This window comes from Heterodontus francisci, unplaced genomic scaffold (genome assembly GCF_036365525.1).
Source record: "Heterodontus francisci isolate sHetFra1 unplaced genomic scaffold, sHetFra1.hap1 HAP1_SCAFFOLD_43, whole genome shotgun sequence".
Classification (NCBI taxonomy): Eukaryota; Metazoa; Chordata; class Chondrichthyes; order Heterodontiformes; family Heterodontidae; genus Heterodontus; species Heterodontus francisci.
This window is the reverse complement of record NW_027141852.1, coordinates 6,946,597-6,961,314: the sequence shown is the minus strand read 5'-3', so window position 1 is coordinate 6,961,314 and position 14,718 is coordinate 6,946,597. Positions and strand designations below refer to the sequence as shown.

The window sequence follows — 14,718 nt, the reverse complement described above, 5'->3', positions numbered from 1 at the left end:
CATGTGTTTTATTCTGTTGTATTCTCTCACAGTCTGTTTGATGATCAATGTTACATCTCACTCTGTGTTCTGGTGAAGATCAGAAGCAGTGATATCTGTTTTCACTACCCGCCAAGTCTTCCGGAGGCTGTGCCTCGCTGATCATGTGGAGTTAGGAACATAGCAACATCGGAGCAGGAGTCGGCCATTCAGCCCATTGAGCCTGCCCCGCCATTTAATATGATCATAGCTGATCATCCACTTCAATATACTTTTCCCCACACTTTCCTCATATTCCCTTATGTCATTTGTATTTAGAAATCTGTCAGTCTCTGCTTTAAACATACTTAATGACTGAGCTTCCACAGCCCTCTGGCGTAGAGAATTCCAAAGATTCACAACCTCTGAGTAAAGAAATTTCTCCTCACCTCTATCCAGTGTGGCTTCCCCCTTATTTTAAAATGGTGTCACATGGATCTAGACTCCCCAACCAGGGGAAACATCTTGGCTGCATCTACCCTGTCTAACCTTTAAGTATTTTGTAGGTTTCAATGAGATCACTTCTCATTCTATGAAACTCTAGAGAATACAGCCCCAGTCTCTCTTCATAGGATAGTTCCACTAAGCTGGGAACAGGTCTGATGAACCTTCGTTGAACTCCTTCTATGGCAATAATATTCTTCCTAAGATAAGGGAAGCAAGTGCAGTCAAACCACGGTTCTATACAACTGAAGAAAGAATTCACTGCTCCTTTACTCAAATCCTCTTGCGATAAAGGCTAACAAACTATTAGCCTTCTTAATTGCATGTTAGATTTCAGTGACTTATTGAAAAGGACATCCAGGTCACCCTTATATTCTATACCTCAGCTAATAAAAGGAAAGGATTCTATATACCTGCTGATCCACCTTATTGACCTGTCCTGCTCCCTTCAGGGATCTGTGGACATTCACTCCAATGTCCCTCAATTACTCTACACCATTCAGTGTCCTCCCATTAATCATGTATTCCTTTTCTTTATTTAACCTTTTAAGTGTCCAATTTGTATTCCATTTGCCACTTTTCTGCCCACCTGACCAGTCTATTGATATCTTCTTGCAGTATACAGTTATTCTCCTCACTATCAACCAAGCGGCCAATTTTCATGTCATCTGCAAACTTCTTGATTATGTCCAAGGGTCACTGACCAGAAACATTAAATCTGTTTCTCTCTCCACAGATGCCACCAGACCTGCTGAGCATTTCCAGCATTTCTTGTTTTTATTTCAGATTTCCAGCATCCACAGTATTTTGTTTTTATGTCAATTTTTCTCTCTCTTGGCTCTTCACCACTGCTCGTAAATGCCTCCAGTTCAGTGAAAAAAAAAAAGACTGTGTGCTGTGGGACACATTAAAGCTTGGTGAAGCCACCATGGATTCTCAATGGGAAAGGCTACAGTCTAAGGCCATAGTACAGTGAGGGGCTGGAACCCGTGTAAAACCCCTCAGGCTGTTTGCACCAGAGAATGTTTGATGTGTAATGTAAATACTGTAAATATAACCTGTGCAGGCAGGGATAGTGAGATACCTCATGTACATTATTGAAGGAAACTGATCTGTATTGTACCTTATGTAATATTAAATTTGAACTGCTTTGCAATGTAATTGCACAAATTTTATGAATAAAATACATTTTGTGCAAAAGAAAGCATCTTTCCTGTCAACACACACCTTGTCTCAGGGCACAAGTTTCCTGTGATCTTGTCACACCCAACTTCGCTCTATATTCGTTCCTTTTACAGAGTGGAAGCTGATATTTGTCCCGTTTTAAATTGCTGAACCGGACCTTCCTCCTGCCGCTTACAGTTAACAGATAGACAAATGAAAATCATTCCTAAAATAGCACCAGGATTTTATGATGGTAAATACAGTAAAACAGAACATAAAATGAGAGATCATAAAATTGTTGCCTGAAAATTGAAATTTTCCATCACTTCAGTTCCTTCCTGCTCTGGAATTGCCAGGCTTTTTCCAATTGGAAAATTTCAGCCAATGAGAACTTCTATTTAATTTATGTGACACTCCGATTGGTTAATAATTGGATTGAGAAGAGGATGACCAATCAGAGACAGAGTCAAACTACGGGGATTCCAGGCCCCCAGTAACTGAGCTGAAACTGTTCAGATTGACAAACCCTGGCTGTAGCTTCACACATTGGACACTTCACACTTCACACGGGCTGGTGTGAGAGAAGCTTCAGATCCTGTCATTACTCTCTGACTCATTATTCATCTGGAACCAAACAATTAGTAAATGTGAAGCAGTGAAGAGACTTTTCACTCTCACTGCAGAATGTGTCATCTGGGGAAATAAGGAACTATTCTATTCGGAGATTCCAGGTACATTCCTCCCTGAACAAATCCATTCCTCACATTCCCGATCACAGCCTATCCCAGCTCCTGTTGTCACCCGACTCCAGCTGAATTGGAGAAACTCATGTGTTGGGGTTTGAGTTGTGAGGTGGGGTTTCTCTGCCAGTGTTACTGTCTTACAAACTCTCCCCCTGAATTTGTGAACTGAGACTGCACCGAACACATCTCCAGTTAGAGTGAGGGCCGGATATCCCTCTGTTTTATTACAGAGTGTGGGGAAAGGGCTGGGTGGAGGGGATGTCAGCGAGTCACCAGGGATCCTGGATTTACTCCAAATCATTTCCATGTGGAATCTGCAGGCGGGGCCGGGACATGAATCATTTGATCAGGGGATCAGCTCTTTCCTGAGAGATGTGGGTGGCTCTGAGAAGAGCCTTTGTGTTCAGATGTTTACAAGTTTCCCGCGCTCTTACACTTCTTTCCAGACCCTGCTTTCTGAGCCTTCGCGGCTTTCGGCTTGACCTTGCTCTTCCATGTCTGCACTTTCATCAGCGCCTTTCCGCCTGCTGCACTCTTGCCTTTTTTGACCTTCTTCGCAGGAAACTTTTTCTGAAGTGCTGCTTTCTTCACCGCCTTATTTGGCGTTGCCATCTTCTTGCTGCTCGTTTTCTTGGCTGTGACTTTCTTTGTTGTCACTTTCTTGTCTGCTGGTTTCTTCATTAAAGATTTCTTGGTTGCTGGTTTCTTCGCTAAAGATTTCTTGTCTGCTGGTTTCTTCGTGAAAGATTTCTTGTCTGCTGGTTTCTTCTCGAAAGTTTTCTTGTCTGCTGGTTTCTTCACCTTCTTTCCCACTTTTCCCTGGGTTTTCCTTCTTGCTGATTTTGAAGGAGCCGGAGGCGCCCTGTCCCTTGCTCTGCACCAGGGAGCCTTTGTTCACATTCCTCTTGATACTTTGCTTGATCTGGGTCCTGAGCTTCTCCTGAGCGGTGGCAGACCTGCAAGGAATCAACTATCAGCTAGCGTATAAAGCGAGACCAAGGCTCAGGGCCTTCAGTTACCTGGAGGGAAGTCGGAGAGGCAGCGGATCCTGTGAGGAACCACAATCCAGGAAGGATGAGAAGGTCATTGTCAGGGTACAGAGGAGATTAAGTTAAAGATTTACCAGTTTATAAGCAAGCGCAGAGCCAAGGAATGGTGCTGGGGCAGATCAAATAATGGGAAGCTGTGAGCAGTTGAAAGGCAAGAGTGATGAAATGACAGAAGAGATGATGGTGCAAGGCAAAAGTCAGGGAAAGAATAAATAACATTATATAAGCACAGATACCAGGAGTGGGGTTTGAACCCACACAGACACATGTCTATTGGATCTTAAGTCCAACACCTTAACCACTCGGTCATCCTGGTACGTTAACCCACCGCTGAAAATGAAATTTAATGTGATCCAGGTGCCATCTGGCCTTTTACAATCTAAAGTTGATTCCTCTCCCATGCTGAATTGGACCCTTCATTATTTATGAACCTCAATCGGATCACCCCTCAGTCTAGGTTTCTCTAAAGTGTAGGGTCCCAACTCTTTTAGTCTAAATTGATAACCAAGATGTCTTATACTGGGAATTAGTCGAATGTCTCTCCTCTGTACCCTTTCCAAAGCCTCAATATCACCCATCATGTGAGGAGACCAAGACTGGATACAATATTCCAAGTGAGTCCTGACCAATGTTTCATAAAAGGACAAATTCGGGACATCTCAGATACTGAAGGAATCCCTGTCCAGAAGCAGCAAGACCTGGACAACATTCAGGCTTGGGCTGCTAAGTGGCAAGTAACATTCACACCACATAAGTACCAGGCAATGACCATCTCCAACAAGAGAGAATGTAACCATTTCCCTTTGACGTTCAACAGCATTACCATCGCTGAATCCCCCCACCATCAACATCCTGGGGGTTCCCATTGACAGAAGCTGAACTGGACCATTCATGTAAATACTCTGGCTACAAGGGTAAATCAGATAGTGGGAATTCTGTGATGAGTAACACAGCTCAAGGCACTAGGTGAATGGCTCATTAGGAGAGCTGGAGAAATGGACTGGTCAGGTGGGCAGAAAAGTGGCAAATGGAATTCAACTTGGAGAAATGTGAGGTGATGCCTTTGGTGAGGTCAAACACAGCAAAGGAATACACAATTAATGGGTGAATGCTGAGAGGTGTAGAGGAAGTGAGGGACCTTGAAGTGAACGTCCACAAATCCCTGAAAGTAGCAGGACAGGTTGATAAGTTGGTTGAGAAGGCTTGTGGAATTCTTTCCTTTATTAGCCGATGTATAGAATATAAGAGCAGGGAGGTTATGCTGGAACTGTATCAATCATTAGTTAGGCCACAACTTGAGTTCTGTGTGCAGTTCTGGTCACCTCATTACAGAAAGGATGTAATTGCACCAGAGAGGTTACAGAGGAGATTTACGAGGATGTTGCCAGGACTGGAAAAATGCAGCTATGAGGAAAGATTGGATAGACTGGGGTTGTTCTCCTTGGAATAGAAGAGGCTGAGGGGAGATTTGATTGAAATGTACAAAATTGTGAGGGGTCTGGATAGAATGGATGGGAAGGGTCTATTTACCTTAGTAGGGAGGTCAGTGACTAGGGGGCATAGATTTAAAGTGATGTATTGAACAATTAGAGGGGAGATGAGGAAAGGTTTTTTCACCCAGAGGGCTGTGGGAGTCTGGAACTCACTGCCTGTAAGGGTAGCTGAGGCAGAAACCTTCAACTCATTTAAAAGGATGTGCACCTCAAGTACCTGAACCTGCAGGGCTACGGTCCAAATGCTGGACAATGGGATTCAGCTGGGTGGCTCATTTTTTGGCCTGCCTGTGCTGTAAACTTTCTATGTTCTATGATTCTATGCAGACATGATGGGCCGAATGGCCTCCGTCTGCACTAGAATAATTCTGTGATTTTTGACTCTCCAAAACTTGTCAACCATCTCCAAGGCACAAACCAGGATGAGTGCAGCACCAACAATACTCTAGAAACTCGACACTGTTCAGGACAAAGCAGCCACCTTGATTGTCACCCCATTCACCACCTTAAACATTCACTCCCTTCACCACTGACACTCAGTGGCAGTAGTGTGTACCATCTACCAGATGCACTGCTGCAACTCACCAAGGCTCCGCAGACAGCACCTTCCAAACCGAAGACCTCCACCACCTTGAAGGACACCTTGCAGATGCATGGAAACACCACCATGTGCAAGCTCCCCTCCAAGTCACACACCATCTGATCTGCAAATATATCGCTGTTCATTCACTGATGCTGGGTCAAAATCCTGGATCTCCCTTCCTAACAGCACTGTGGGTGTACCTACACCACATGGAGTGCAGCAATTCGAGAAGGGAGCTCACCGCCACCTTGTCAAGGACAATTAGGGATGGGTTCAAATTCTGGACTTGCCAGTGTCTCTCACATCCCATGAAAGAATATGCCTCATTTTATACTCAATTGTCCTCTGAATGCAGCCCAACCCTCTATTTGCTCCAACTATCACTTCACAGCATTGCTGCTGTACCTTTCGAGATCTGTGCACTAGAACATCCAGATCTCTGCTCAAAATTATTTTCTTTTTTCCACCTACTTTAATGTTTTTCCCTGAAGGGTGTATGAATGTTGAACATTCGCCCTGTCCACATGAATAACACTGCACTTACCCAAATTAAACATCATTTACCAGTCATGAACCCAATCTCCCAACACATTAAGATCAGCCTGAAACAGTCGAGCATCGTCGACAGTCTGAACACTCGCACAGATCTTCAAATTATCTGTAAATTTACAGATGATGCCCCCTACACCTACATCCAGATCATTAATAAAAATAATAAAGAGCAACAGTCCCAACACCGATCCCTGTGAGATACCACTGTAACTGGTCTCCAAACAGATCCAAATCCATCTGTAACTACTTTCTGCCTACGTCGTGCCAGTCAGTTCCCAATCCAGATCAATATATTACCACTGATACCAGGGACTTTAATCTTATAGAGAAGCCTCTTGTGTGGAACCTTATCAAAATTTTTTGTATGAGATCAGCTGATTGAACACAGGCCGAGGATTAGGCCTAGGCCTGTCCTGCTCTGTGTATGGGTCGCAGGACCAAACAAGGTGAGATCAGCTCACTGAGCACAGGCCCTTCCTGCTCTATATGGTGCTCAGTACCTCACCAAATGAGAATAACTAACACACCACAGGCCAGGGAGCCTCGGCCCATCCTTCTCTGATTGTGGTTCAGTGCCAACCAGGTAAGATCAGCTAATTCAGCACAGGCCGGAGATGGAAGCTGGACCTTTCCTGCTCTGGGGTCTCCGTACCATACCATGTGCGATGAAGTAAAATACCACAGGCCGGGGATGGAGCCTGAGATTTCCCTGTTCTGTGTGGGGCTCTGTACAACACCGTGTGAGAAGAATTATCATCCCTCAGGCTGAGGAAGGAGCCTGGGCCCATTCTGTTCTGTGTGGCTCCTACCACACTGAGTGGGATCAGTTAACTCAACACAGGCCATGAATGCAACCAGGCCCTTTCCTGCTCCATGTGGCTCAGTATCACACCAGGTGGCATCAGCTAACACAGCACAGGCTGGGGCTGGGGCTGGAGCCTGGGCCCGTCCTGCTCTGTGGGCTCAGTAACAACCCGTAAGATGAACTTTTTTCAAAAGACTTCAGTGCATTTAACTCTGTCCAACACTGTGAGGCAGCTTTCTGTGTTTATAAAGAGTGTAATTTATTGACTGGTCTCTTGGATCAAACAGGGTAACAGACAGAGGTCTGTGTGCAGAGGTTTTGGGAGTGAGCTCTGATTCCTAACTCTTTCTGGACTGTGAGGAATAAAGAATGAATGAGAGAGAGAGAATGTGGGAGAAGGGATGATGGAAGATTTTGTCCGTGAACCTGATTAAAAGTGTCTCAAACGCAAGATAATATTAAGATATCAAGAGCAGAACATTAACATAATCTGAGTTCCACGATCTGGTCGGTTCCCATTCCCCTGAAGTGAGGAATGAACGCGTGGGGAAATTCCGCCTGGAGTTATATTTGTCTCCAATGAAGATGAGTTCACAGTGAGGCCGGAATAGCTCAACTGGGAGAACACGAGATTGAAGAACCAGGATACAATCCCTGGTTTCATCAATTTTAATTTGGTGTCTCCATCAGTTTAAGTAGAGAGAATCGGAGGGGAGATTTTCCACTCTTGATCCCATGGGCTGAATTTTAAACGAACGGTGCGGCTCTCGGCAGAGGCACCGGAAGCGGGTGCCGTTAACTCACGAGTGAAATGTGGCCGACCGACCCCGATCACGGAGCAGCCGACCAATTAATGAAGGGGAGGCGTGGGGCCCATGTAAACAAGGACCAGAGGCAGGGAACGAGGCACCGATGGCACTGACATCTGACACAACGGCAGGTGCTGGCACCATATTGAAAGGGCTGCCAGACCTGCATTCACTGCTGCCTGGTTTGAAGGAGTGTCTTCCTGAGAGCCCTCTGCTGTCTTCGGACCCGTTCTGCTGCCTCTGCTGCCCTAGGACCCGTTCTGCTGTCAGTGCTGCCCTCGGACCCGTTCTGCTGCCTCTGTTGTCCCAAAACCCGTTCTGCTGCCTCTGCTGCCCCAGGATCTGTTCTGCTGCCTCTGCTGCCCCAGGACCCGTTCTGCTGCCTCTGCTGCCCCAGGACCCATTCTGCTGCCTCTGCTGCCCCAGGATCCGTTCTGCTGTCCCAGGACCCATTCTGCTGCCCCAGGATCCGTTCTGCTGCCTCTGCTGCCCCAGGACCCGTTCTGCTGTCTCTGCTGCCCCAGGATCCGTTCTACTGCCCCAGGACCCATTCTGCTGCCCCAGGATCCGTTCTGCTGCCTCTGATGCCCCAGGACCTGTTCTGCTGCCTCTGATGCCCCAAGACCTATTCTGCTGCTTCTGCCGCCCCAGGAGCTGTTCTGCTGCCTCTGCTGCCCCAGGACCCGTTCTGCTGCCTCTGCTGCCCCAGGACCCATTCTGCTGCCCCAGGATCCGTTCTGCTGTCCCAGCACCCATTCTGCTGCCCCAGGATCCGTTCTGCTGCCTCTGATGCCCCAGGAGCTGTTCTGCTGCCTCTGATGCCCCAAGACCTATTCTGCTGCCTCTGCTGCCCCAGGACCAGTTCTGCTGCATCTGCTGCCCCTGGACCCGTTCTGCTGCCTCTGCTGCCTGATAGGTAAGGAGCTGAATGCGAGCCTGCAGTGACCATGGTCCCACAGTTTAGCGATGCCTTCCTGCAGGTTCGCCTCCAGGTGGCAAGAGATAGGTGGAAGATCCTCTTTCCCAGGGATGGGAGGTGAAGACCTGCCCACCTGACCAAGTAAAGCTGGCTGGAGATAGTAGGTGAAGTCAGCAGCCGTGGGATCACCCCCAGGACATGGATCCAGTGCGGGAAGTGGGTCTATGACCTGATGCAGGCTGTTCAGGTGAGAACTCCAAACACTTTGGACCCTTTGGACATTACGTGTGGCAGAGTGAGAGGGAGTGTTTGGTGGAAAGGGAGTGACCACCCAGTCATGTGTATTGGGGAAGGGCAGCAGGACATGATGCCTGAGGCTTGGCTGCATCTCGGTGGGATGTGCACGTCAGTCATTGTATAAACTCACACAGTCCCTCGAGAGGGGGCCACATGCAGGAGGAATACGTGTGTCCCCATCATGGACTGCTGGAATATCACCATCAGAGATGTTGGACTTGTCCCCGCTGGGAGACTAACTTTGTTCATCATAGTGGCTGCAGGAGAAGACAGCCCACAATCGGAAAGAGCGTGTCAAGACTGGCCGTGGAGTGCCTTATCTCCATGTCTTCATCCCGATGGAGGAGGAGGCCATGGAACAGGCCGGGCAGCAAGGCAGCTGCTCCATAGCTGATGGAGAGACACATCCCTCATAAATAATTGAAATGAAATGTTTATTAGGAAATGCACAATATAAAAAAGAGAGAGAAATAAATGCTGAGAAAAATAGAAGTCAATGTTTGGAAGGTAAAAAGAGCAAAAGATGTAACTTTTATTCTGGTTGAGTGAGAGGAATATATCACACTCTGGGGCTTTTTAAGAGGATTTAGTGATAAACCTGGGATTTGAGAGGAAGCTGGTTCATGGTTTACAGATCAAATTCAGTCCCTGGGGTGGAGCCAACAGCTGCACCGTCCAATAACAGACAGGACGGGGACACTGTCTCAGCCCTAGTGAGCTCAGTCGATGAAAGCATGAAACTCTGAATCTCAAGTTTTTGAGTCTGAGCCCCACGGTGGGTGTTTTTTATTTCCTTTTTAGGCTGATTTTACAGGCATTCTCCAGCTCTGAATTCCTCGGCAGAGAGTTCAAGGAGTGTTTGAAATGAGATTCAACAGCAGTATGAGAAAGTCTCTCCTTGATTCAGGACTCTTACCTCTGTGCAGCAACTCGCTGCTGAAGACTGAACTTTGTCTCATTTCATTCTCAGCTCATGGCCAGTGTGGATCACTGGGACTTCTGGCTGTCTCCCACTTCACAATTCATCAGTGCTGAGAAAGCAATGGGGAATATTACTCACACGTTACAATGTATTATAAATACTTGAATGTATTTCACACTGTGTCTAACAGTGTGAATCTCCCCTGGTAAATCAGCTCACCAATACTTCAACAGAACATTCACATAATGTGAGCTCTGAGATCTGTTCAGATCCCATTCCCAAGACCTGGAAAGTGGGATTGGGCTGGATCACTCTTTTTCAGCTGGCACAGACACGATTGCTAAATGGTCTCATTCTGTGCCATAAATTTTCTCCATTTTCTATGTTCTATGAAGTGAGGTGTGATTGGGAGGGGCAATTCCACCAGGGTTATATTTTCTACCAAAAGAATGACACAAGGGATACTTCACTTTTTTATTCATTCATTCATGCGATGTGGGCATCGCTGGCTAGGCCAGCATTTATTGCCCATGAGAAGGTGGTGGTGAGCTGTCTTCTTGAACCATTGCAGTCCATGTGGGGTAGGTACACCCACAGTGCTGTGAGAAAGGGAGTTCCAGGATTTTGACCCAGCGACAGTGAAGGAACGGCGATATAGTTCCAAGTCAGGATGGTGCGTGGCTTGGAGGGGAACTTGCATGTGGTGGTATCCCCTGCATTTGCTGCCCTTGCCCTTCTAGGTGCTAAAGGTCACTGATTTGGAAGGTGCTGTCTAAGGAGTCGTGGTGCATTGCTGCAGTGGATCTTGTAGACGGTACACACTCTGCAACTGAGGGTCGATGGTGGAGGGAGTGAATGCTTGCAGATGGGGTGCCAATCAGGCGGGCTGCTTTGTCCTGGCGGTGTTGAGATTCTTGAGTTGGAATTGCACCCATCCAGGCAAGTGGAGAGTATTCCATCACACTCTTCACTTGTGCCTTGTGGATGGTGGACAGGCTTTGGGGAGTCAAGAGTCATGGATGAGTGAGAGGAATATATCACACTTTGGGGCTTTTGTAAGAGGATTTATTGATAAACCTGGGATTTGAGAGGAAGCTGCTTCATGGTTTACAGAACAAATTCAGCCCCTGGGGTGGAGCCAACAGCTGCACTGTAATTACTCGCCTCAGGATTCCAAGCCTCTGACCTGCTCTTCTAGTCACGTTATTTGTATGGCTCCCCTTGGTAACCCCCATGATGTTGATAGTGGGGGATTCAGTGATTGTAATGCTATTGAATGTCAAGGGGAGATGGTTAGATTCTCTCTTGTTGCAGATGGTCATTGCCTGGCACTTGTGTGGTGCGAATGTTACTTGCCACTTATCATCCCAAGCCTGTGTGACTGAAATAGCTCAGTTGGGAGTGTGTTAGACTGAAGATCCCTGGTTCAATCTGGGGTTTTGGCAGTTCTCCTTTATTCTGCATCACCTTTTGGTTTTGACTCTTGAGCTGCACAATTTACACTGAAATTATTTACCCAACTCTGAAGGTTGGATTGGAATAGAGAGATATCAAGGATGGGAAATATTTACATTGTCTGCTGTAGCTTATTCTCTATCTCCTTGTGTCCTTTTCCCCAGTTTTTGAATCTTTCGGGGCCGGGTGAACATTTGATTTTCTGCATTTGTCCCAAACTGAAGCCTTTTCCACTTCTCTGGGCGGTCAGAATCGCTCTGTCTGTTTTTGCTGCTCGTGACCATTAACGAGAAAGGCCACGAGTTCAACGTTTATCAGCAAATGGAAGATAATTGGAAAGAATTCTGTGTTACTCCAGACCAGTGACAAAGATACAATGGATGTTATTCAAAATAAGTTCCCTTTGACATTTTATGTAAACTTGTTTGCATCTAAAAGTTGGATTTTAAGTGTTACAAAAATGTGTCAAATTATTGACTGACCATGTGACAGCGCACATGGGGATCAAATCCACAGCCTTGTTGTTATCAACACTGCGTCCCAACCAACTGAACTAAGCGGCCTATAGACAGAGCCAGGGATGGGTTTGAGCCGCACGCTGTGCGGTTTGTGTTTTATTACTCACACTGGGTGACAGAGCGATTGTACAAACAATGGACACATCACATCCCTGAAACATTGTTCTGATATAAAACAGTGTGAAATAAGAACTGAGCATGGAAATGGAACGGAACCAGAAATCAGGACTTTAATCTATTAAAGTTGATCTTGAAATTCAACCATTCACTGAACATTCCAATAGATCGAACTCTCTTCTGATACAAAATCCAGGAACTTGAGCTGCTGTAAAACACAACTGAGCCTGACGTGATTTGAATACGCAATCTTCTGATGTGGAGTTAGACGCGCTACCGTTGTGCCACAAGCTCACAGATAAAGCAAAGTCTTCCATTCCTGACAGATTTACTTCTTGTTTAGATTCAGTGATTGAAATTAATTCAATCCTCATCTGACCTCCACTCTGTGAAGGCCTGCGATCTGACCTGAACCCGACGGGACCCGACGACCTGTGTCGCGTTCGGGTCATGTCGGGCTCAGGTCAGGTTGGGTCAGGTTCAGGTCAGGCTGGGTCCAGGTTGGACTGAGTCCGGGTCGGACACACACAGTAAGTATTACATTTAACTCTGCTGGGAAGTTGAGTTTAATAATTGTCAAAAGTTGAAAAGCCAACCTAAGCTGGGAGTCCGGGTCATAAAGGAGGGAAACTCTGAGTCTGCTCAGTGAGCAAGTGAGCATCTCTATGACGTCATTGCGCTCATGCTGCAGCTTCCTGTAGATTCGGAATCGGGAGGTCGATAAAGTGAACATTCCGGTGGTCGGGTAAGGCTCGGGTTAGTTTGGGCGTGGGAATAAATGGAGATACTCGGGCCGGGTCGGGCTCGGGTCCAATGTGGTTCTGTGTGGTTCGGGTCGGGTATTTTTCCTGACCTGAGCAGGCCTTCACCGCTCTGTCAGTTCAGTGCCTTATTTAAACTATTACTTGGAGTTCTGTTTTACAGGGTCTCGGCTGTTTAAGTGCTTCCCAGACCCACTATTCTGATTAATCAGACATTTTGCTGCTAACTGCTGCTGCTACAATTGAAATGTAAAAAAGAATTTCCAGTGACCTGCAACCAATGGACAAATACATTTCAGAAAGTTAAAGCTCATTCACCAATCCACAAATGTGTCTTTCTGCTTATATTTATAAACAACTCCTTCTCTCCACTATGGGAACTATACAATCACTACAGTTATTTGAAAGTTAGTATAAGATGTTCCAGTTCATCAATTTTAAAACTGCAGCAGGTATTTTCCAGAAAACTTCTCTGTTGGAACCTCAGTCCCATTTAGATTGAAAGTGGACAATTAATGTATTCACTTGTTCATTGTGGACAGGTGTCTGACTTCGAATAAATCTCATTAACTTTCAATGAGGTGGCAGTATTTCTGTGCTCCCATTTTACACAGTCTGTCCTGTTCATGCACCATGTTTTTATTCTCCTCTCCCATTCTCCACAGGATACAGATTACAAGCATCATCAATCTAGCTGTTGAAAAGCATTGGAAGAATCTGGTCACACGGGTATTGAAACATTCATTATCTGCAATTTTACAATTTGGTTGCTTTAAACACAGTACAATGTGCAATCATCTGAAAAGTGATTCTCTTCAATATCCAATATAAACTGAATTGCAAACCTAACAGACAAACACAGGAGAACAAATGACTAGTGAACACAAACCTCATGGTGCTCATTTTCAGATTTATTGCAGTCATCTTACAAAACAAGTGAAAGAATATTACAGTGAAATGATTTGGAAAGTAGGTGTGACTTTTGTTGGGGCCTTTCTTTGCTCTGTTGGTGAAACTTTCTTGCACCTGACTCCTGTTCATGTCTCTGTTTCCTCGATTGAATGAGGAAGGAGGTATTTGATCAGAAATCAACTGGATTGTGTACATTTGAGAGGGGATTTCTGCACCGTCAGGGCTGGAAACAGGAGTAGTGAAAGACACTGCATGGAGTTTGATTTTGTACAGAGGGAGAGCAAATCTAACAGGACTGTGCGATATTGGCCTGGATTTTACAGTCCCAATAGCAGCAAACACTGAGACTTTCACTGCTATTGAGGGTCTGAACAGCACTGCAACTGCCAGTACATGCACACACTAACACCAGCATCTGGAAGTTGTGGTGGTGAGAAATGTGCTTAGAAGGAGCCTCTGATCATAATCGCACCAGCCAACTCTTTAAAGTGACAGGGACCTGTAGTTCAGCAATTTGGGCTCATTGCCCACAACGTACCCTGATTTTTACCTGGGTTGGATTAGAGCCGGTACCAACAGGCTCAGGGGTGCTCGGGAAGGACTTTTCTGTTGACACAACAGCTCCACTATTCCAGGAAGACACCGGCAGCAGCAGGGGTCAACTTTCAGAGGGAGTTCAGACATTTTAAATGTTGTATTTTGTTTCTTAATTGTATGTAACTTTTTAGCATGGCCTTATCAGAGTTCTTAAATTTACATCTGACTTTTTATTAACAAGATTGAAGTGCTTTTAAAAGATCTCTAAATATATATGACTTTTTATCAAGATTTACCTGGCTTCTTTGTAAAGACTCGAGTAAGATTGAAGTGACTTTTAAAAACTACATCTTATCCTTTAAAATCCTGCTTCCATGTAGATGACATTGGAAGATGGCTTCAGAATAACTTAGACTATCTTTCTAACAGGTACTGCAACAGCTTAAGACCTACTTTTCTGCAAAAGCTGGTGAATTGCAAAGAAACAATGGATTGAACATTTTATAAACTGTTGTTGCAGATGGGATTCAAACTCATACATGTAAAACAGAAGGAATTAATAATCCATCATCTTAACCTCTCAGATACCTCATCACCCAGCTTTGTGCCAGCCACCCATC

General features: G+C 45.7%; 1 non-coding gene across 1 annotated transcript; it reads right to left on the bottom strand.

Annotated features, from left to right (window-relative positions):
- Positions 1 to 3,651: 3,651 nt before the first annotated feature.
- trnal-uaa (transfer RNA leucine (anticodon UAA)) lies at positions 3,652 to 3,734 on the bottom strand. The gene has a single exon. It is a non-coding gene; the product is annotated as a tRNA-Leu (tRNA).
- Between the last annotated feature and the right edge of the window lie 10,984 nt (positions 3,735 to 14,718).